Here is a 23,013-nt window from a genome sequence, read left to right as displayed (position 1 = left end):
GCATTGAGGAGGAAGTTATTCCGATAAGATCCCGAGCATTCTGGGTCTTTTCCTGATTTTGGGAGGATTTTAAAAATCGCTGCGTTAAAATATGCAGAGCACTAGAGGAGGTTTAACTGCCATCAGGTTTAAGAAGACGTTTGAGGGTAGTGGTTCTAGGGCTTCATAAAAGATTAGATAGAAGACAGCCTGTCTTATTACCAAATTTATGAAATTTAGTATTCCTAATGGAAAGTGAATCGGTGGCCCATATTGGTAAAAATGCGATCAAAATGATCTTTTCTTTCCAAATGTACTGTTTATTAAGGGAGTAGAGGAGGATTGAAACCTCTAGAAGGCTTCAGTGAGAGCCAATTGAGAAGATTTAAGCAATTTCAGGAATTTCTTACGCGTATTAGTGACATAGGAGATATCTTCCCGTACCACAGCTTTAGAAACTTGCCAGATTAATAGAGGGTTGTCATGCTCATGGGTCAAATTGTTGTGTTTGTAGGTCTGCCACGAGGACTTTTACTTGGCTATGAAATTTAAGGGATGAGGTTAGATGTGAAGAGAACCTCCAGTGTCTAAAAGGGCCTTCATCTGTGGTTAGGGTAAGGAAAACCCAAACTAAAGCATGATCTGATAAGCTTATTGACTTAATATCACTGTCTTTAATTCTTGGAAAGAGAGAGACTGACAATAAGATGTAATCAAGTCTAGAAAGTCCGGTGCACAGCCAACAAACACATGTAATCCTGGTCAATTGGGTGTGTAGCCCTCCAGTCATTGGTTAAGTGTAGTTGCTGGGTGAGTTAGAATATGCCAGTTTTAATGGGGGTTTATCCATTACCAAGGAACAGATTGAAGTATTCACAAATAAGCAAATTTGTGTCTGCAAATATATGCTGTACAGTTTAGAAAGGAGAGTACAGAAAAACACCTTATATCTATTTGGTGGGCATATATTGCAAAGCACTATATCAAATGGTAACCTCTATGATGAGATATTTCCCCTCAGGATCAATTATAGCAGAGAGGACATGGATGGGAAGCGAATAATTTGCTAATAAAACAACTCTGGATAGAGTAAAATGGGGCAGAGGAAATTACCCTCCAACCTAGCATATTAAATTTAAAAATCTTAGATTGGAATAAATGAGCTTCTTGTATAAAGGCCAAGTCAATATGTATCTTACTGAAATCTATCGAGATTTATTTTTCTTTATATAATAGAGACAACACATTGGGTGGATACAAACAAAGTCACGCAATAACGAAAGTAGGTGGAGGGAAGAACTGACGAAAATGTGAGGGAAGAGGCAGAAAGGGAGGGCTAGACAACAAAATATAATGAAGGCAGAATAAATCCTACAATATTTGGCTAACAAGGTCCTTTGCTTGGTACAGTTGAAGGGTACCAGATCATTTCAGCAGCATATCTCCTAACTGAACCCAGCACTAGTGAGGAAAAGATTTGGTAGTGCCAGGGAAGTGTCAGAGATGAACAAGAATAATCCAACTAACATGCGAAATGAGTGCTGTATGATATGAGAAGAAAGAGCAAATTATGCAATGAAGGATTCCAAGCCCGCTTTACATACTAACATTAAGTTCCCTTGTATTAACATTACTAAAAACTCTATATGTTGTAGCATTAAGCTATGTGATTTGCAATTTATACTATGAATTGTCTATAAAATGATACTAGACACTTTTAAATATTCTGCCTATTCTTAATGTAGTCACACATAACCTGTATAGTGACGTCCGTGACATTTTATTGGTACATTGGGTCTGATTCAGACACGTTCGCTAAGCTGAGTACGCACGCTATGGGCGATTATTGCATGTTTGCGCATGCATATGTGTAAAAGTACGCATGCGCGAACCAGTCTCTGCATCCGGGAATTGTGCGCTTGTAGTACACAGACTGGACTCTATTTTGAGTGACAGTGCCGTTTGTGGGTGGTAACAGGGGAAGGTGATTTCAACAGGGGAGTGGTGCTGCGAACACAGGTGTGTCTGGGCATCAAAACTGAGTTTTATGGGTGTGCATAATTAGCAAAGAAGCGTCATTGTACACGTCACTTGGTTGTATTTCAGTCTGCAGTGCTTGCGGTGGGGAAGGGTTTACCTCAAGAGCTCCGATGGCTCTCGATGTTACTGATTAATCATACACTTCCTGGAGATGTGTGCTACGAAAGAAAGGTTGGCGTCTTTATACTGGCGTGCATTCGCTCTGTCATCGCTCTCTAAGACATAGAGGGCGTCCTACCACCAGACAGTGCGACCACGGCATTTGCATACCTGGCCCCTTTTGGCTGCGTGAGAGCGCAGTTTAGCATCCGGGTCTGAATCGGCTTCATTGCTCAATATTAAATGAGTATTACCTTGTTATTAATTAGACAGAGGGCCGCCAACTTGGATTCAGAATGTCGGCGGTCAGCCCTGTTCCTCTGTGGTTTACCCAGCATGTGTGGAGAGAGGAACCTTTCTATTCAGGTGAGCCAAGTACAGGGGGGTTTTGGGCTTGGTATGGCATAATGTAGAAACGGCGGTGCAAGGTGAGATGGCTGGGTCAGTAACGGCTGCAGCTGAGTGTGGCAATATTTTATATCCGTAATATTAACAAAATAATATTAACAGCATTTCTCAAGATTAATACAATTTTTATTATTTCTGTTTATTGTCTTTTTGACAATTGTTGATACATTTTTGATTGTTATTATTATAAATAAATGTTATATATAGATATAGATCTGTTATTTTGATTTGAGTACAATAACTGATATCTCCAGACTCTGTGGCTGCGTTCTTATTATATACAAGTTTAGGCTGTTTAATACTTGGTTGCTATCTGAACTGAGGGTAACTAATAATTCAAGATAATTATATCCCCCTGATTTCAGTGACGTGTGGTGAGGTCAATGTCTGGGGAGGCACACATGGAGATGGGTCTGAGTCTCCCTCTGGGAGTCTCTCACCCCCTACTCACTGTAACTTTCCCCTCACTACACTAAGCTTCAGTGTCCATTGATTCTCCTACCTTCATCACTGTCTCTTCTCTTGCCTCTGCTGATTGAGCGATCTCTAAACTCTGCAGTGCACTTCCTGGTCACATGACACATCCCAGGTGTCCCCCATACTTTGAGGCATGCCTATTTTAGCTCTTTTTCTGTGCAGCTTACTGCCCGTGGTGTGGCCCTGCCCCAGCTCTGCAGCTGTTGCTGCTTCATCTGTCTTCTCCCTGCAGTCCCAGGGAGCTCCACAAAGCTGGTGAGCATTAACTATAAAAATGATTACAATAAACAAAGAACATATTTATAAGTTATATATATCTTCTTTGTATTATTCTAATCATTTTTTTTATCAAATTGACTGCACGTCCCTGTCTTATTTGGTTAATACAAGGCTTTTTTTTGCATCCTGTCTCACGCTGTAAGTAGGAATTACCGGAAGTAAGTAATTGATTGGTTATAAGATTGCAGTTCTAGTAGATAGAGGTGTGCAGTGCTATCCCACCTATCACACTGAGATTAGTGCATATCACAGTTGGGTGATACGCTGTGTGACTAATTAGAAGTGTGCAAACAGGATGTGTTTGCATGTGTACTGAAAACTGATTGAACAAGCTATAGCACTGTAAACCCCAGTCCTTGGGACCCCTTAAACTAACCATTTGCATTATCCAGACCACTTAGCTGGGCACAAGTGTATGTCTAACTGTCGGGTTGGGTGTGAAATCCCGGTTGTTGGAATGCTGCTGGTCAGAATACAGACAGCGGCATCCCGACACCCACAGGGAAGACAGGTAAATGATTTCTTAACCCCTACCCTAACCCTCCGTCCCCGATGCCTAACCTCCCCCTCCCTGCACCGTAAACCTAACACCTCCCCGGTGCCCAAACCCAACCTCCCCCCTAGTGCCTAAACCTAACCTCCCCCTCCCCGCACCCTGATCCTAACCCTCCCCCTAGTGCCTAACCTTAACCCCGCACCCTAACCTCCCTTAAAACACCCCGATACTTTCGGGACGGCGGCAGTCGGGATACTGGTGCCGGGATCCCAACCTGTCAGGATTTTGGCGCTGGTATTCAGACCGTCGGCATCCCGCAAGCTGGGATACCGACTACATCCCCAACTTTCACACCTTAAAAATCCACAGATGGCCCCGAAAACATGAACTGTTTGGGGTCCTGAGGACTAACTTTGAGAACCAGTGCTTTAGACCAGTGGTTCTCAAACTCTGTCCTCAGGACCCCTCACAGGTCACGTTTTGCAGGTCACCCAGTAGGTGCACAGGTGTATTCATTACTCACTGACACATTTTAAAAGATCCACAGGTGGAGCTAATTATTGCACTTGTGATACTGTGAGGAGACCTGGAAAACATGCACTGTTTGGGGTCCTGAAGACCGAGTTTGAGAACCTGTGCTTTAGACTATGCGTTTTGGTTGGATTTGCCAATAGTCCTGCCCCAAGTTTACAACTTTTTCAAAATTGGATTATGAAATGAGAAAATAAACTACAGTATTGCGTAGTACCTTTCGGCTGCACTCTTGAACAGGTGTTGGGCTATGGATTCAAATTACTCAATTTTAAAGAACTTCCACTGGAATTCCACTATTCTTTGTGGTATTAATATATATGAAAAGTTGTGTATTATTCAGTGGAATAAAATACTTTCACTAAGTAAAATTCTATATAACTAAATGTGACCTTCATGCTCTCATATGCTCTTCTGTAGCAGGTTTCATATTATATTTGCAACTATATCAGCAGAAATACTTGAATCCTACATGATAATAGTACACATCTATACTTTACATGACCTGTGGATGGTCCTTGGCTGGATTCTTTTGGGGTGCCCTATGCCTCAGACGTGAACCCCTGAATGTTAGGGACACCGGTATAGAGGAGCCTTGACGCTGGCCCGGAGCTTAATCATATATTTGCAAATGTATGCAACTAATACCTCTTAATTTCTATTATCATGTAGGATTCAAGTATTTCTGCTGATATTGTTGCAGTGTGCTGGAGGGAATATCCTTTTTTTCTGTGGTTTAGAGTAAACCTCTCCCTTTTCAAGCACCTGTGTAATATCATTAAGCCGATGTGAGCGACCACTATACTTTTTATTTGCAGTTCTGAGAGGCATGAAGGGAGCCAGCATTGGGAGGATGTGCTGGTCCATATAGTGCCATTTGGAGGTTTCTGGGGTACCTCCTAGGTGAGTCAGCTCTCGGCTTATATGTTATATGTGCTGTTAGCGACCACTATACTTTTTATTTCCATATTCTATTTGGCAGGTCCTCCTCTGACTGAGCAGACAGAAGACCTGATTCAGACCTGCTCGTTAGATGCGATCACTCGCTCCCAGCGTATGTAAATCCAGCGCACGCCCAGCAAGGCAGGCAATCGCACGGCAAGGCATTAGCACGCCCACTATGTCTTGGCGAGTGATCACTTTGTGTATGCAGACGCCCACCAGCCATTCATAAGACGGCCACTTGCGCACGTCATCTCCTGGAAGAGCATGAAAACATTGGTTCATCGAGCACCATTGGATGTGCTCGTAGCGCTTGAGGTTGACTATATCTGGCCGCAAGCACTGCAGTCACTTCAGTGTGAAATACAACCAGGTGACGTGTACAATTACGCAGCCTGTTAACTATGTACGCCTATGAAACGGCGTGGAAACACACAGGCACGCCTGTGTTCGTACCTCAACTCCACCCTTTCCAAGGGACCTGCCCCTGTTACCACCCACAAACGGCCTCTTCTGTCACTCAACTGGGCTGTCTATGCTGGGCGAGCGAGCGCTTCCCGATCTGTCACAGTGGTTCGCGCACGCGCATTGTGATGCATGCGCAGAATGCAAAAATCGGCCAGCTAAGAGCTATTGCATTCTAGCAAGCAGGTCTGAATCAGGTCCAGAGTGTGAGTAACAAGCCAATAGGCTAGCTCTGAAGGAGAAATGTATTCGGATGCTTTCAATAGAGCTGCAGTGAGCAATCAACTTAATACAGAATAATGCAGTCCAATTCCACATTATGTGGGGGCCCCCAACAATAAAATTAGAGTAACTTGCATCCCCAATGAACCCCCAACACCCCCTGATCCCACACCCAATCAAATCAATTCAGTAGTTGAAGTACTATTCAGTTTTGAAAAATTTGCACATACAAGCCTTAAACAGCCCTCAAACTGCAACCTGATCAGCATTCAGTATTGCAACTTACTGTGCCGACTACTAGTATGTGTGCTGTCATCCCAAACCAGCAGTCATCAGTAGTTTGACGTGACCAAGTTGCTTAATTGTTGGTGCCCCCAGGTCCTGGCGTTGTGTAGGGGCCCACGGGACGACCGCTTTGAATGCTCATTGCCTTTAGGCTTTATATATAAAAATGTCTATGTTGGTGTTTAATAATTCTTGTAGTCGAGTTACTTAAGTACCTTATATGTATACTCCCAATGTTTCATCTTTGCTAATTGGGGAACTCCCCTGGGACATGATACATCTCCCACAACACCTCTGCATCAGCTGAGTACACCACTGCATTGCTGTGTGCACCAGTTCGCTAGGCATATGTTTACTGTGCTGTCTCTCAGTGACTGGAATATATATCCCAGTGTTCTAGGAAGCTAAGGCTGCGTACACACTAGACCAGTGATTTTCAACCTTTTTCAACTAGTGTCACACCAAACAAGATTTGAAAATTTCTGAGGCCATGCTCCTCCATACCCCCCACCAGGTAGCTGAGGCCCTTAAATCCTCCTACAGCTTTAAATGGCAACACAGGAAAATTAAATAGCTTGGGGTCTCCCTGACATCCCGTTATGAGCATTCATATCAAGAGAATTTTCCCCAGCTTTTTACGAAACTACAAGCGGATCTGACTTCCTGGAAACGGCTTATACACTCGTGGGTGGGCAGAATCATCACAGTCAAAATTACTATTCCCCCTAAGTGGTTCTACCTTTTCCAGACCCACCCAGTGGCGGTTCCCCTTACCCTCCTTCAAAACCTTCAGAAATCTATCAACCGTTTTATATGGAATGGTAAACACCCTCGACTATCTTCGTCCATCCAAAAGGGGTAGAGGTCTCCCGGATTTTAAGCTCTACTCTCTGGCTTCACATTTTTCCCAAATTGTTTCCTCCTACTCCCCCCGTGGAACATCCTCCTGGCTTGATATTGAATCCAGCTATATTAGTTCCCGAGACCTATCTTCCCTATGGGACCTACAAAGGAAATACCGTCGTCCTCCCTCTAACCTTCCTCCAACACTTAAATTCCTCCTATACATATGGGTATTATACACAAATTTGATATTACCACCCCTATATCTCCTCTTACCCCCATATGGTGCTACCCCAATTTCCCCCCAGGTTTGCATGCAGCCTGCACGAAATCATGGATAACAGCATCCCTTAAATTTCCTGCTGATTTTTGTTCACAAGGGCTCTGGCTCTCCCTCCTGGACCTACAACTGCAATGTCCAACCCAATCCCTAAATCCCATTGAATATTTCCAAATACGACATTTTTTAGGTTCCCTACCACAGGCCCCACTTCTCCGCGACCTCACCCCGTTTGAACGACTCTGTAAATATTACCCAATGTCTAAAGGGATGATCTCTCAAACATACAGCATTCTTATTGATGCTGCTCTGCCTATTACTAATCCCCATGAATCCTCCTGGGAGATAGATCTTGACCCTCCACTTGACGAAGAGGCTTGGGATGACATGAGACTGGCAATTGCTAAAACCTCTATCTCTACCCGCCTTAAAGAAACTTCCTATAAATTGTATTACCGTTGGTGCAATATCCCAGTACGGCTCTCCCGTATGTTCCCTTCTGCCTCACCCCTTTGTTGGAGAAATTGTGGCATCCGGGGTACTCTAACCCATATCTGGTGGACCTGCCCGGCTCTTGAACCTTTCTGGACCTCAGTTCATGCTCTTCTTCTTTGGAGACCCGATTCTGATAGACCCATGGACCTTCCTTTTAAGTTACCCCCCCCGTCCAGATCTCAGCAAACGCTCCGTTAAATTGTTGTCCCACATTCTAGTTGCTGCTAGAAGTTTGATTGCTCGTAACTGGAAAAACCCTCTACCACCGACCCTCTCTGCCCTAAAATCACAAATCGACATATAGCGGAAATGAAAAACATTACCTACTATCTTTATGATAAAGGCAATATGTTTTCTCAGGTTTGGGCCCCGTGGCTCTCATACGATAGCACTTCACCACCTCTGCTCCCTGCGCTCTCTGCCCATGTACTCCTCCCAATCTGACTCCTCTGTGACAAACCCCCCTAATTAACTGCATACTCTTCTCTCCTGTTCCCCCAAATTACACGTTTTTCTTCATTATAAGGCTTGTCTAGCGTTTGGTACTCTATGATCTTCTGCTTCCTTTGGTAATCCTGTTCCCACCCCCTCCAACACCCTTCCTCCCCTTTTACTGACCCCCCCTCATATACTTATCGCTATAAAAAAAATGGCTTATTTGTACTGTTTATTACATTTGTGTTTTTTTCTATGTTCTTCTCTATGAGCTTTCTAAATAAAGAATTTAAAATTTTTTTTTTTTTAATATTTCTAAAGGCACACCATCAGTCCCTCACTGGAAAAAACATACACATTGGGCCCCATGGGAATAAACACTGACATATTGGCACCCCACAGGAAAAAGGACAGACATTGGTTGCCACAGAAAAACAAACACACACATTGCCCACCACAGAAAAAAATATAAAACAAAATCGCCACCACAGGAAAAACAAATGCATTGGGTTTTTTTTCTGTGGGGACCAGCCAATGTAATTGTTTTTTTCTGTGGGGACCAGCCAATCGCATTGACCCGCACAGAAAATATAAAATAACCAGCTGAGAAGGCTCACATTCGTCCCTGCCCTGTCCCTCATCGGTTGGGGTTGCTCAGTCACACTCAGTGACTAGAAAGGTGGCTTTGTCTGATGAATGAAGGGATAAGCTGTATAAAACTGCAAACAACCCGGCGCTCAATTTGATGGTAATAAATTGAATCAGTGCCAGCTGCACGTAATAGGGGTTTAGTCGGAACCCCAGAGACCAAGGTCTCCACAGAAAAAACAAAGAAACAAATCTTACTGCGCTTGGCACTACAAATGTATAAATATTATGGATCTATAACCGGTGTGCTGTTTGTTAGTAAACAGGAGGCTGGTGAGAATATTTTGAAGAAGTTTAATAAATATGAAACAATACACATGTATAAACAACAACAATTAATATTATACCACATGCATGTGAATAATAGATATGTCTCAATAACCTAAAACAGGTAAAAGACCTGACTGCAGTTGGTGTTTAGAAAAATTGTGATATAAATGGCTGAAATGTGTAACAAGATAAAACTGAGATTCCACAACACAAAGTATCTGATTGGCACCATTGATAAATGCAACAACTGAATGGGCTAAGTTCAAGATTCCACAGATGACTGATCTGAATAGCTGGGCTCCGCTACTGTGAATAGCTTCACTACTGTCGTCCCAGTGTGAAAAGGAGTTGTGCTAATGGACACAATGGCTAAAGTGGAAAAGGTAATGGTACAACCTTCAGCGGTTTAGTCCACACCGATGTCCCTCCTGGCGCAGCCCGTCTTGTGGTAAACCCGCTGCTGGAAGGAGCCGGCTGCCATGCCGCAGTAGTCTAAATGACCTGCGGGTGCCAAGTCCACACCGGTGTCTGTCCTGGCTTGGCCCGTCTGATAGTACAGCCGCTGCTGGAAGGAGCCGGCTGCCGTGTCACAGAAGACTGGGGCTGCCTGTAGTGGACAGTGGCCATGTGCCAAACGGCAATGGACTCCAGAGATGATGTGTCTCAATGAGGATGGCCCAATTGTCGGAATGGCACCATGCTGCTGTTGTGGATATCTCGTCTGCCTGGGTGATGACGTCAACACGTTTCATCCCGTGAAACACCAGGACTTTCTCAAGACTCACATCGGTGTGGACTAAACATCTGAAGGTTGTACCATTACCTTTTCCACTTTACCCATTGTGTCCATTAGCATTACTCCTTTTCACACTGGGACGCCAGTAGTGAAGCTATTCACAGTAGCGGAGCCCAGCTATTCAGATCCAGTCATCTGTGGAATCTTGAACTTAGCCCATTCAGCCACATTGTTGCATTTATCAGTGGTGCCAATCAGATACTTTGTGTTGTGGAAGCTCAGTTTTATAATGTTACACATTTTAGCCATTTATATCACAATTTTTCTAAACACCAACTGCAGTCAGGTTTTTTTTTACCTGTTTCAGGTTATTGAGACATATCTATTATTCACATGCATGTGGTATAATATTAATTGTTGTTGTTTATACATGTGTATTGTTTCATATTTATTAAACTTCTTCAGAGGGGCGTGGCCTGGAAGCCGAGGAGGAAAGCTGCATGGAGTCGGGGCTCCGTTACGACTGAGCCTGCTGATCCAGTCCCTCCGGCCGTGCGCGGTGCTTCTTGGCTCTCCTACCGCCACAAGCCATCTCTGCCCCCAAGGCGGGTGTTCCCATTGCCTAGCGGGATCCTGGTTCCCGGACTCGGGCTGCCGGACCTCGCGGCCTACTGCAGACGCGGTGCGTGGTGCTGGATTCCGGCCCTCGCCTCCCGGCTCCTGCATCGCGCCTGGTCCACTGCCAAACCCCGCGACGCTGGCTCACAGACAGTCAGCTGGTGGGTGCGAGCAGCAAGGGGAACACACGGGGACGCCGCTGGACGGGTCCCCGCGACCGCATATCATAATTGCAGAAGGCAGACGCTGGCTCCTTTCAAGGTCCTTTTACAGACGGCGCCATTTTGCAGACACTGCATATACAGGAGACAAGGTACTGTGTGTTACCAGTTAAAGCCCTATACTGGAGAACGTACAGCTGCTTATAAACAGAAGTCTTGCAACTCTATACTTCTTTTGAATCCCCAGCTATAGCTGATGATAAATTTGGCAATATTTATGTACATATCCTTTACTCTGGGGAATAGTTACAGTGCCAGCTTCTACCACCAGATGGTGCTCCAGCCCTATTTTTCAAGTTACTTCACAATTATTTGAAATGTAAAGGATCTCCTGTCTGTGATCACAGCCATTTCTAAGCAACACACTCCTCAGTATTATCATAACCTGGTGAAAATTAAGACCAATCTCTACATGGATAAGTTCATGGCTCCACAGCCCACCCCCAAGGCAAATCGAGCCAGGGGTAGTAGCAAACGTACAGATCAACCTACAGACCCTGTGGAAAACATGCCACACACACATAGTTCCGAACCCGCTACTACCCATAACACAATGGGCCCGGTTCCTGCTCCTCTCTCATATGCAGAGATAGTTAGAGCCATTAAAGAAACAGTGGAACCACTACTGCAAAACCAAGCGGATAAATTCATGGGGGCACTGGCGGATATTAAGACGCAAATGTCCTCTGTCTCACAACAAGTGCGTGAAAATGAAAACAGGATCGGAGTCAACTTTCATGAACTTTCGGAACTAAAACAACAAGTTGCTACCATGTCGACCACACAACAACAATTACTATCCAAGGTAGACGATCTGGAAAATAGGTCCAGACGCAACAACCTGCGACTTCTGGGTCTTAAGGAAACGATTAAAGGCAACGATCTCACTAAATTTCTTCAAACCGATCTCCCTGAGCTACTCGGCATCTCGGCTGAACTGAATAACTTTGAGATAGAACGAGCACATAGATTAGGTCCTTTTCGCGATTCTAACATCTCACGCCCTAGAGCTGTTATCTTCAAGTGCTTAAATTTTCGTCACAAGGATCTGATATGGTCAACTGCTCGACAGAAGGGCCCTCTTCAGTGGGATGGCCAACGTATCCTCTTGTTCCAGGACTACTCCGCGGAGGTTGCCAGAGCACGCAGAAATATGTCCCCTGTCTGCTCTCAGCTCATCCAATCAGGGACTCGCTTCGCGCTCTTATTCCCAGCTAGACTTCGCATTTTCTCATCTCAAGGCCCTAAAGATTTCACAGAAGTTGCTGACGCCAAGGCTTTCCTTAACGAAGTAAAAGAGTCCTCGGACCCCTCCACAATGGACCATAATGATTGATTACGGGAAGATGTCCCATACCTATTTTGATGCCTTTACCAGGTTTTACCCTTTTCTTCAAAAATATGTTTATAGTCTGATTTAGGATTATAATTACATATATACTTGTGACGTTGCTTTATAGTTATTATTAAGACTATTGTCTTTTATTTTTTTCCTTTTCAATAGGCTGAGATCAATGACTATAGTTTTGGTTATATGTTTGCATTTGATTCGCAATCTATGCATATCAGCGTCTTTCTTTATTTTCTTTTTATGTCTATGTCCATTTGTTTATTTGTTTCTTTATACTGTATGAATCACGAAGCTCATGCCCTTCATAGCTTATTTATGACTTATACTAGAGCCGACATTCATATTATTATGAACCTACCTAACACCAACCGGTATTATGGGGAGTATATTAACATTTATACTACATTTTTTTACTATTTGCATTACCTAATTTCCACACCTTGTGATGCATTCCCACCTTAGGTTTTGCACCTGGAATGTCAGGGGGATTCACTCACCAGTGAAAAGAAAGCGCATATTGACATATCTTAATAAGCTTAAATCCGATATCACTTATTTACAGGAGACTCATTTAACTCCCACAGAACACGCCAAGCTAAACACACTGCACCACCAGGTACTGGCATCATCATCATTTGGTTCTAAATCACGTGGAGTGGTAATCCTAATACGCAAGGGTATTCAATTCGATATTCACTCCTCTGATGTGGACCAAGAGGGCCGATACATTCTTATGGATGTTACGCTAGACGGCACTAGATATTGTTTGTGTAATGTCTATGGTCCCAATATATATGATAAATCTTTTTTCTTAGGATTGATTAACAAATTATATTCTTTTGCAGATTCTAAGATTATATTAGGGGGTGATTTCAATCTGGTCGCTTCCCCAACCTTAGATAGGAAAACTTTCTCTCATTCCTCCCCCAAACAACCAAAAATAGGTTTAATTATATAGCCAAAGAATTGAATTTATTAGATGTGTGGAGAATGAGACACCCCACTGATCTGGAATACACGTACTACTCAGCCACTCATAACGCCTTTTCTAGGCTTGATTATTTTTACTTATCTAACTCAATATCCCCAATGATTATCGATACATCGATTGAAACTATAGCTATTTCGGATCATGCGCCGGTGTGGGTGGATGTACAGGGGAAATTCCTTTTGGGTTCATACTCCCAATGGCGATTTCCGGCAAAATTAGCCTCATCCCTTAAATTTAAGTCAATGCTAGAGTCTGCTTGGGCCAATTACGAAATGAACAACCAAATACATAAAGATAACCCAGGTTTATATTGGCAAACTGCTAAGGCGGTGATTAGGGGGGAAATTATCTCCTTTATGACAAAATATAAGGCTGAACAGGACGCCACTTATAGATCTGCACAGACGGCCTTAACATCCGCATTTCAAGCTCTAAGAGCTTCATCCTCACCGGTGACTAGAGCCGCATATGGTGAGTGCAGGTTACACTTTGATCAAATCCTCACTCAAATGGATGATAAATATGTATACTCAGGTAAATTACATTTCTTTCGATACGGCAACAAACCTAGCCGACTCCTATCAAACATGCTGAGAGGTACCAAGCCACATAATAATATTGCAGCTCTCAAAGATGAAAGCTCTGCCATACAATTCAATGGCAAAGATATCGCAAATATCTTTTTCCGTTACTACCAAAACCTCTATTCCCAAGACCCAATAGATATCACTAAAAAGGAGGCTTTTTGGGAATCACACACCCTGCCACAGATTTAATCTGCACAGGCTGATATATTGATTGGCAAAATTACACATGAAGAGGTAGATCAGGCTGTTAAATCTCTCAAGACGTTCAAGGCCCCAGGCCCAGATGGTCTGAGTGGGGAGTTTTTCAAAATATTACGTCCCCAAATCACAGAGACTTTAACTAATGTATTTAACTCCATAATGGATAGTAAAATAATCCCTCACTATTTTAATTCGGCCATTATAAAAGTTCTGCCGAAGTCAGGCAGAGACCCCCTTTTGCCTTCATCATATAGACCCATTTCTCTACTTAACGTAGACTATAAATTATTGACAAAAATTTTAGCAGAGCGGTTGAAGTTGATTCTCCCGTCTATCATACACCCGGACCAAACCGGGTTTATTTGTGGCAGAAATTCTGTCACAAACATTAGGAAAGTCCTTACGGTGCTGCAGTCTCTGCATATGGGCGAGACGGGTGATCCCAGGTTCTTGTTGTCTTTAGACGCAGAAAAAGCGTTTGATCTGGTAACCTGGGATCACCTGTTTGAATCTCTGCGTCGGTTTGGTATGCCCACCCTTTTTGTTGAGATCATACGATCCTTATATACTTCTCCCCTTACTCAGATTTTCACTAATAGATATTTATCACCTGTATTCTGTACACAGAGAGGGACGAGACAGGGTTGCCCGCTTTCTCCACTTTTGTTTGCAATTGCGCTAGAACCATTGGCAATAGCAATAAGACAGGAAACGGAGGTAAAGGGTATTACTATCAGAAACCAAACATGTAAATTGTCTTTATTTGCAGACGATATGATGCTTTTTATATCTGACCCCCTACGATCCATCCCTACACTTCTGGATCTAATTACCACATTTGGATCATTTGCAGGTTATCGCATCAATGTGAGTAAATCTGAGTTGCTCCCTATTGATGCAGCTACTTTTTTAGCTACACATCCCCACATAGCCTCTCTTTTCACAATTGCAACACATAAATTAAAATACTTAGGTATATTTATACCAGCTCAATTATCCTCTCTATATGCTTTTAATTTCTCTCCATTGCTAAATAGATTAAACTCCCAACTCCAGAATTGGAAAGATCTTAAACTCTCTCTACTCGGACGAGTAACTGTAATAAAGAGTGTGGTGTTCCCGAAACTAGCCTATCTTTTACAAACTTTACCCATTACTTTAACAAGAGTGGATGTACTGAAGTTTACGCAGATCTTTTTTAAATTCATTTGGCAGTACAAGAAACCCAGAATGCCGCGTTCCCGAGCTTACCTATTGAAAAAAAATGGAGGGCTGAGCATCCCAAGCATCTCTGCATTTGCAAAAGCTGCCATATTCCGATATATAACTGATTGGTTATTACATACCGATCACTATACTAATCCTGACTTGGAGGAAGCATTATTTCACCCATATGCCCCAGCAGCCTTGTTACACACCCCTAAAATACACATTCCTAAGATATTTCGTTCTAATATTTTATTCTGGGACACTTACACTACGTGGTTGAAGGTTAATACACATTTGGGGAAAAATCCTTTTTCATCCCCGTACATCCCCTTATGGGGTAATTCCTGTTTTCCCCCTTCACTTGACATTCCTCTTTTTAAAATGTGGAATCAAAAGGGAATCATGTCCATCAAAGATGTATTTGATCCGGGTGGCAATTTGCTCTCCTTTGTACAATTACAGGATAAATATGACATCCCTCGTACACAATTTTTTATGTTTCTACAAGTACGTCATTTCATTCAATCCTTAGATAATCCTTTATGGATCTCAATTAACACAGATACAATGGGTCGCATTCTACTCTTATGTCGCTCAACCAAATTCAGAATAGCTCATTTATATAAATACCTGATTGAAATTCCTATACATGCTTGGGCACCAGTTGCGGAAGCTTGGCACACAGAGATACCCGAATTATGTGACTTGGAGCCATTTGTTGCGAATCTGGATTGTGTTTTACCCTGCCTTAAGTCAGCGAGACTTCAAGAAATTCATCTTAGAATTTTAAATCGTACATATATGTCCCCGGCCCAACGGAGACATTTTGTGCCACTGGAGGAGGGAAATTGTGTGAAATGTGACTGCTCTAATGCCTCTCTCTCGCATAACCTCTGGTACTGCAGAAAGATCCATAGATTTTGGAATAAAATTTTGTGTTATCTAAATAATACGATACATCTTAAATTGTCCAAAAATGCGGCAGCTCTTATTTTCGCAGAATTTTCAATATGGGAGTCTGAGTCCTCCTTGGGCCCATGGAAACCTGCTCTGAGAGTCATGGTTACAGTAGCTAAACAACTTATCCTTAATTACTGGATCTCAAAATCAGCACCTACACTAATGGAATGGAAAACTGCGCTGCTGGAGGTAATTTATGCGGAGAGACGTATGGCTATCTTTAACATCGAAAGAGGGGTACGGATTTTTTCCAAAAAATGGGAACCATACATACAATGTTTACCGGTCCAGATTCAGAATAACATATGGAAAGTCTTTGATCACACGGAATGGTTTATGCTAAGAAATATCACTTAAAATGCCCCTATTTGTGCTATTTATATGTAGCTCTCTGTGAATCCCCCCAGACAAGGTATCTCTCACCTTCTGTCAGTGATTCCCCCTCTATTTCTATTTCACCTTTCTTTCTTCTTCTGTTTCTTTTATCATTTTATTCTAACTCTCCCCCCCTTTTTTCTAATATAATTCTGCATTGATGTAGATTATATTGACGCAACGATTGACTGATATACCGAAGTTGATGTGATAATTGGTTAACTCAAAATTCAATTGCTGCTTACACTGGCTCTATAAGTTGCATAGTTTGAGTGACATTGATTGTATATTTACTTGCATTTCTATACGGTGTACTATATTGATTTTTTTATACAGTATTTGTAATTTTGTAATTTTCTACATTATATTATATTCAAGTACTTTGTTTCTTTGTACTTTGACATAATTTCAATCTATATTTGTACTATTTTCCAAAAAAAGTTTGAAAAGATTAACAGTAGTTTGTATATTGTTTGTTCCAAGAAACAGACTAGTCGTTTATCAGACAATTTTATTTTCTCTAATTCTTGGATTGTGCAATCTTCAAAATATTTTCACCAGCCTCCTGTTTACTAATAGACAGCACACCTGTTATAGATCCATAATATTTATACATTTGAAGTGCCAAGCACAGTAATGCTGGCCATACACTCTGCAATTATCGGGACGATCCGCCCGATATCGGCGGATCGCCGCGATAATTGCAGCGTGTATGCGGGCGACCGAGGGTTAAATATTGCTCGGTCGGGCATGCTGGATTGTCCAGCATGCCCGTCCGATGCGATATTTACCCGGGAAACTGTCGGCCGCATCGGGCAGTGTATGCCCAGCGCGGCCGACAGCCAGACATTTCCTGTGTTCCTTCCTACGGAAGGAACAGGGAAATGTCTCCTCCCCCGGGGGCGGAGCGCAGATGTCGGGCTATACACTGTGAGATTTCTCTCACAGTGTATGCCGGCAACATCTGCGGCTGGCTGGCAGCCAGATAAAATGTCTGTCGGTCTGACAGACATTTTATCTGGCAGTGTATGCCCAGCATAAGATTTGTTTCTTTGGTCTGATGAATAACGTTTTCTTTTACATCATGTGGATGGCCGTGTGTGTGTGTGTGTGTGTGTGTGTGTGTGTGTGTGTGTGTGTCGTTTATCTGGGGAAGAGATGACACCAGGATGCATTATGGGTAGAAGGCAAGCCAGTGGAGGCAGTGTGATGCTTTGAGCAGGATACTATGCCCTGCCACACTGCAAAAATTGTTCAGGAACGGTTTGAGGAAGACTATAAAGAGTTCAAGGTGTTGTCTTGGCTTCCACATTCCCCAGATCTCAATCTGATCAAACATTTGCGGAATGTGCTAGAAAAAGATGTCCGAGCCATGGACTTCGCAACTTACAAGACTTAAGGGATCTACTGCTAACGTCTTGGTGCCAGATACCACAGGACGCCTTCAGATGTTTTATGGAGTCCATGCTTCGATGGGCCAGAGCTGTTTTGGTGGCACAAAGGGGACCTACGTAATATTAGGCAGGTCGTTTTTTTTTTTAAGATCTTTTTATTTGTCTAATTGTAAGACAAAAAATATAAAACAGCAACAGACAGATACATCCGGAATCATAAAAAAAACAGGAAAAGAGACCGTCAACTGTTACAGCGTGTGACAAACAGTCAAATGTTATAGCCTGAGACAAGAAGAGTACAAATAAACTTCTTCAAACCAGCTGACTATATTATATATTTCTGTCATTTTCTCTTTCATTCCATTTATTAAACATATAGAAATAAATGTGACACAATAAACTTAAAACAAAAAACAAAAACAAGGTATTAATTATGGGAGCCAGAAACAAAAAATCCAGATATCGTATAAAATATATCAAATTATTAGCTTAAATCTTATTAACAGACATAAAAGATTAATAAATGAACTCAAAAGCTGATAAGAAAGACAGTGATGGACAAAAATTAAGGAAGAGGAGGGTTGAGGGGGAGGGAAAGGTTGGAAATGAGGGGAAGCGAGCCGTGAAAAAAAAGAATTATAAAAATAAAAAAGAATAGCATAAGAGAAAATAAATAAATAAATTAGAGTAAATAAATATATTAGAATATTAGACTAACACCAGAGTAGGGAATAAATGTTTAAGATAGACCAGGAAGGGTTGCATTATTGAACCTATACCACGGGGACCACATTTTATGAAACTTGTCCACGTTATTGTTTTGGAGACTAGTGATGTACTCCATTTTGGACACAAACCAAACATGATTGAGGAGTTCCTGTTGAGTTGGAGGAGAAGGGTTTTTCCAGGTCCTAGCGAACTGATATTTGGCCGCACAGGAAATATGCATAATCAATTTATTGTCAAACTTGGTTAACTGGCAGACCGGGGCGCACAGAAGCAATGAAGGAGGGGGGGGGGGCATAATGGAACTATAGAGGATATGTGATTGAACAAGCGACCAAAAAGGAACGATATTAGGGCATGTCCACCAAATATGGAAAAAGGAACCTACTTGACCACAGTTTCGCCAACACATGTTGGAAGTGGCAGGAAATATTTGGTTGAGACGTTCTGGCACAAAATACCATCAGGTGTACACTTTATATGAGTTCTCTTTAATTGAAACACTGATAGAGCATTTTGATATATTGAGGCGGATGGCCTGCCAAGTCTCATCCCCCAGAGAGATACCTAGGTCCAGTTCCCAAGAAAGTTCTTGAGCCGCCAGAGGTGGATGCTCCTGGACGAGGATAGTATGATATATACGAGAGATGAGACCTTTTTCAGCAGGACTGTAGATACAAAGGCGTTCCATCGCCGTGGTGTTGCATAGAGAGTTAGAGGATGGGAGGGTTGAGGTAACAAAGCTCCGGAGTTGGATATACTGATAAAAACAGGTTTGCGGGAGGGAATGCTTCTCGCGGATGTCGGCGAACGTTTGCGGAGCAAAATTACCAATGATGTGACGAAAACGGGTAATGCCAATATCTGACCAAGTAGTAACCATATGGGGTGAGTTGCCAGGGGGAAAGGAAGGATGATTCCACAGGAGGGTTTGGGGCGAAGGGTAGGTAGACAGAGCAAATTTAGAAGAGAGTGAGTCCCAAGTAGACAAAGTGAGAGCGACTGAGGGGACTGAGAGAGCTGATGGGGTCCTGTGTTTGCGTAGAAGCCAGGGGAGGTCGGAAACGGAAGTGATTTTACAGAGTTCAGTTTCCAGGTCAACCCATCTTTTGGTGCCTTTGTGGAGTGCCAAGCTGCCAGTTGACTGAGCCTGGAGGCTTGGTAGTATTTAGATAATGATGGAAGGCCAAGACCTCCTGTTACTGAACTTTTGAAAAGAATCTCCCTACGGAGATGAGGTCTTCTGTTGTTCCAAATAAACTTACCGTAGAGTGATTGAAGAGAAGAGAGAACACGGGGGGGTACAGGAAAGGGGAGGATCTGAAAAAGATATAATAGTTTGGGAAGAACATTCATTTTTACTGCGTTTATACGGCCTATCCAGGAGATAAAAAGAGTACGCCAACGAAAAATATCTTGCTCAATCGCACAAAATAAGGAAGGATAGTTCACTTTGTACAAACTGTGATAAGATTTTGTGAGGTGGATTCCAAGGTATTTAATAGAATCTGTTCTCCAGGCAAAAGTGAAATTAAGATGCAGGAGGTCCAGGGTTGCACTAGGGATATGGATGGGTAGGGCTTCAGATTTATCGTGGTTTACCTTGTAACCAGACAGGTGACCATATAGAGATAATTCCTGGAAAAGATTTGGGAGAGAGATCAAAGGGTTGGTGAGGGTGAGGAGGACATCATCGGCAAAAAGAGATTTTGTATGAGGAATTGCCAATAGAGATACCAGAGATATCAATATTTGCTCTAATCCTACAGTCTAGAGGCTCTATAATCAAAGTGTAGATAAGTGGGGAGAGTGGACACCCCTGTCTGGTTCCATTTGAGATAGAGAAGGGGTCTGAAAGAAGGCCTCCTGCTAAAACAGAAGTGGAAGTATTGGAGTAGAGAGCTCCAATTGCTTGGAGAAAGTTACCCTTGAAGCCGATGCCGAGTATCAGTCATAAAAGGCCAAGAGACCCTATCAAAGGCCTTCTCAGCGTCTAGGACGAGGAGTAGAGAGGGGAGCTGAAGGGTATTGACGTGATGGATTAAATCTACTGTTCTTCTGGTATTGTCAAGTGCTTGGCGGGTAGGCACAAAGCCCACCTGATCTGGGTGGATGAGAGAAGGGAGGATAGGATTTAATCTGTTTGCTAGGATTTTAGCAAAAAGTTTAAGGTCAGTGTTTAAAAGGGATATTGGACGATAATTAGTTACAAGTTGGGGGTCCTTACCTGGCTTTGGGATGACTGTGATTTTGGCTCTAGTGGTATCTACAGGAAAGATGCTGCCCTCAAAAACATTATTAAAGGAGATCACAAGATGGGAAGTGAGAGAACCTTGAAAAGTCTTGTAATATGAAAAGGGAAGCCCGTCTGGACCTGGTGCTTTTGAGGGTGTCTGGGTTTTAAGGGCATTAATTAATTCTTCAGTTATAGGGAGAGAAAGATCCGCAGCAGTGACAGAATCAATCTGAGGTAGGGCACACGAAGAAAGATAATCAGAAGTAGGAATAGATGGGTCGGGTTGAGGAGGGTCATGATTTTTGAGATTGTAAAGGTGAGTATAATATTCCCTAAAAATAGAGATAATTTTAATTGGATTATATTGGAGAGATCCAGAGCGATCCTTGAGTGCCGGAATTGCCAGAAGAGATTTGCGAGCCTTCAGGCGATTGGCTAGTAAGGTGTCTGCCTTGTTGCTTTTTTCATAAAAGTGCTGATTTAACCTTCTAAGGGATTCCTCGATCTTCTCTGAGATAATAGCGTTAAGTGCAGATTTCGCTATCACCAGATGTCTATAGATGGCATCCGTAGGGGTTCGTTTATGGAGAGATTCCAGCTGATGGACCTGTTCCGTAAGGGACTTGAGATGTTGTTTATGTTCCTTTTCTACTTCAGGGTCCATAGGGGTCCACAGGGTGACCTTGGGGGTATAGCTGGATCCTCGGGCACCACGGAGTTAAAGCTTTTAGCTGCTCCCAGGATGCACTTGGGTCCATCCTCCCCTATACCCCGCCCCCGAGCCACAGGCACCTCAGTTTAAGATGGTGCCCGGCCGGAGTCGGGTCACCCTGCGGGGGGGGGGGGAGGGGCTGCAGGAGCAGAAACCCTAAAGCTAGCCAGGGGAGGAAGCCTTCCCTGTCTAGCGGCTCCTCCCCTCAGCTCAGCGCGCCTTTCAGCTAGTAGTCTGGTGTCGCTGAGCTGCAGATTCCTCGGCCACTCCTCCTCTGAGGTCTCCAGCAGCCATTTTCTCCAAGTGGCAGCGCAGATACTCTCAGGGAGCACGCGGACCGGTCCCCCTGTGTACTTCTCCCCTGCAAAAGGACAGTGTACACAGCACTATAGCCCTCCCAGACACTGAATCTGGGCAGGTTGATTGTAGTGGAAAGGTGCAGTTATATCTTCTCTGCATGGTATGTGACTTTTGCTAGTGCTGCCTGTCTGTGTCTTTTTTCTACTTACTGTCAGCCTATACCTATCTCTTTCCTTCTCCTACAAGCCCTACAGGTGTGCGGGGGAAAGGTGTTTCTACTGACCTCACTTATATAGATCACGTATTTGTGAGGTCCGTCACATACGGTTGTGTGCTACACAGTGCCATATTGTGGGCTGTTGTCCAGCACACGGGTGAGCGCACGTTTTCTTCCTAAGTCATGTCTGAGGAGGAGATTGAGCACTCCGGGGCTCCGGTATTGTTCTCCTGCAGGCGCTGTTCTGCAGGAGTGGATAGGGAGGATTTGTCACAGGACGGCCTGTGTGGACGGTGCCAGGCGCTCCCTGGTATGTCTAAACCTCCTATGTCGCAGGAGCCACCATGGGCGATGTTTTCCCAGGTGCTGGTGTCCATCGCGGACCGTCTGTCGGTCCCGACTGCCGCCCCTACTAGGGCGTTGCCCCAGCCTGCCATTCCCCATTCCCCTGGTGTTCCACATTTATTGCAGACTCCCCCGGGGTCTCAGCCTGTTGGTCCCTATGCGGGGTTGCCAATGTATATACAGTCCATGCTGTGGTGCCGTTTCAGGCTACTGGGGCAGCTCCTCCACCCTGGGTGGATGCGCTTTCCCACACCGTCCAAGATTTGGCGGCAGCATCTTCGGCTTTTCAGTCGATGTTGCGCAATGATGTGCACTCCAGGGCGTCTAAACGCACAGTTATGGCGCAGGCTGCGCATTGTTCGGACTCTGAGGGGTCCTTGGATGATGGTGAGGTGCAGGATGCCTCAGTCCAGGAGGTAGACACTAAGTCTTCCATCAATGTGCGGGCTCTGGTTAGGGCGGTGCGGGCCATTCTTCTGATTGAGGATGAGGCACCCGCTCCCAAGTCGAGGTATCCTAGTTTTAAAAAAGCTAAGGTTCCTTCTGCAGCGTTCCCCTTGTCTGATCAGTTGACTGATCCCATGGCGGTTGCCTGGCAGACGCCCAGTAAGCGATTCCTGCCACAGAAACGCTTGGCGTC

At 43.6% G+C, this 23,013-nt stretch overlaps 1 protein-coding gene across 2 annotated transcripts in view; it reads left to right on the top strand.

Moving 5' to 3' along the window:
* Positions 1 to 285: 285 nt before the first annotated feature.
* The window catches only part of WFIKKN2 (WAP, follistatin/kazal, immunoglobulin, kunitz and netrin domain containing 2), a 48,872-nt gene continuing 26,144 nt past the window's right edge, over positions 286 to 23,013 (top strand). For both annotated transcript variants that reach the window (XM_088468586.1, XM_088468585.1), the window contains exons 1-2: positions 286 to 593; positions 2,388 to 2,484. The gene's annotated coding sequence lies outside the window, so the exon portion shown is untranslated. The remainder of the gene's footprint in view (positions 594 to 2,387; positions 2,485 to 23,013) is intronic.

Source organism: Taudactylus pleione, unplaced genomic scaffold (assembly GCF_031769625.1).
Source record: "Taudactylus pleione unplaced genomic scaffold, aTauple2 ptg000012l, whole genome shotgun sequence".
In the NCBI taxonomy this organism is placed as follows: domain Eukaryota; kingdom Metazoa; phylum Chordata; class Amphibia; order Anura; family Myobatrachidae; genus Taudactylus; species Taudactylus pleione.
The sequence above is the reverse complement of the archived record's forward strand: the minus strand, read 5'-3'. Positions and strand labels throughout refer to the sequence as shown.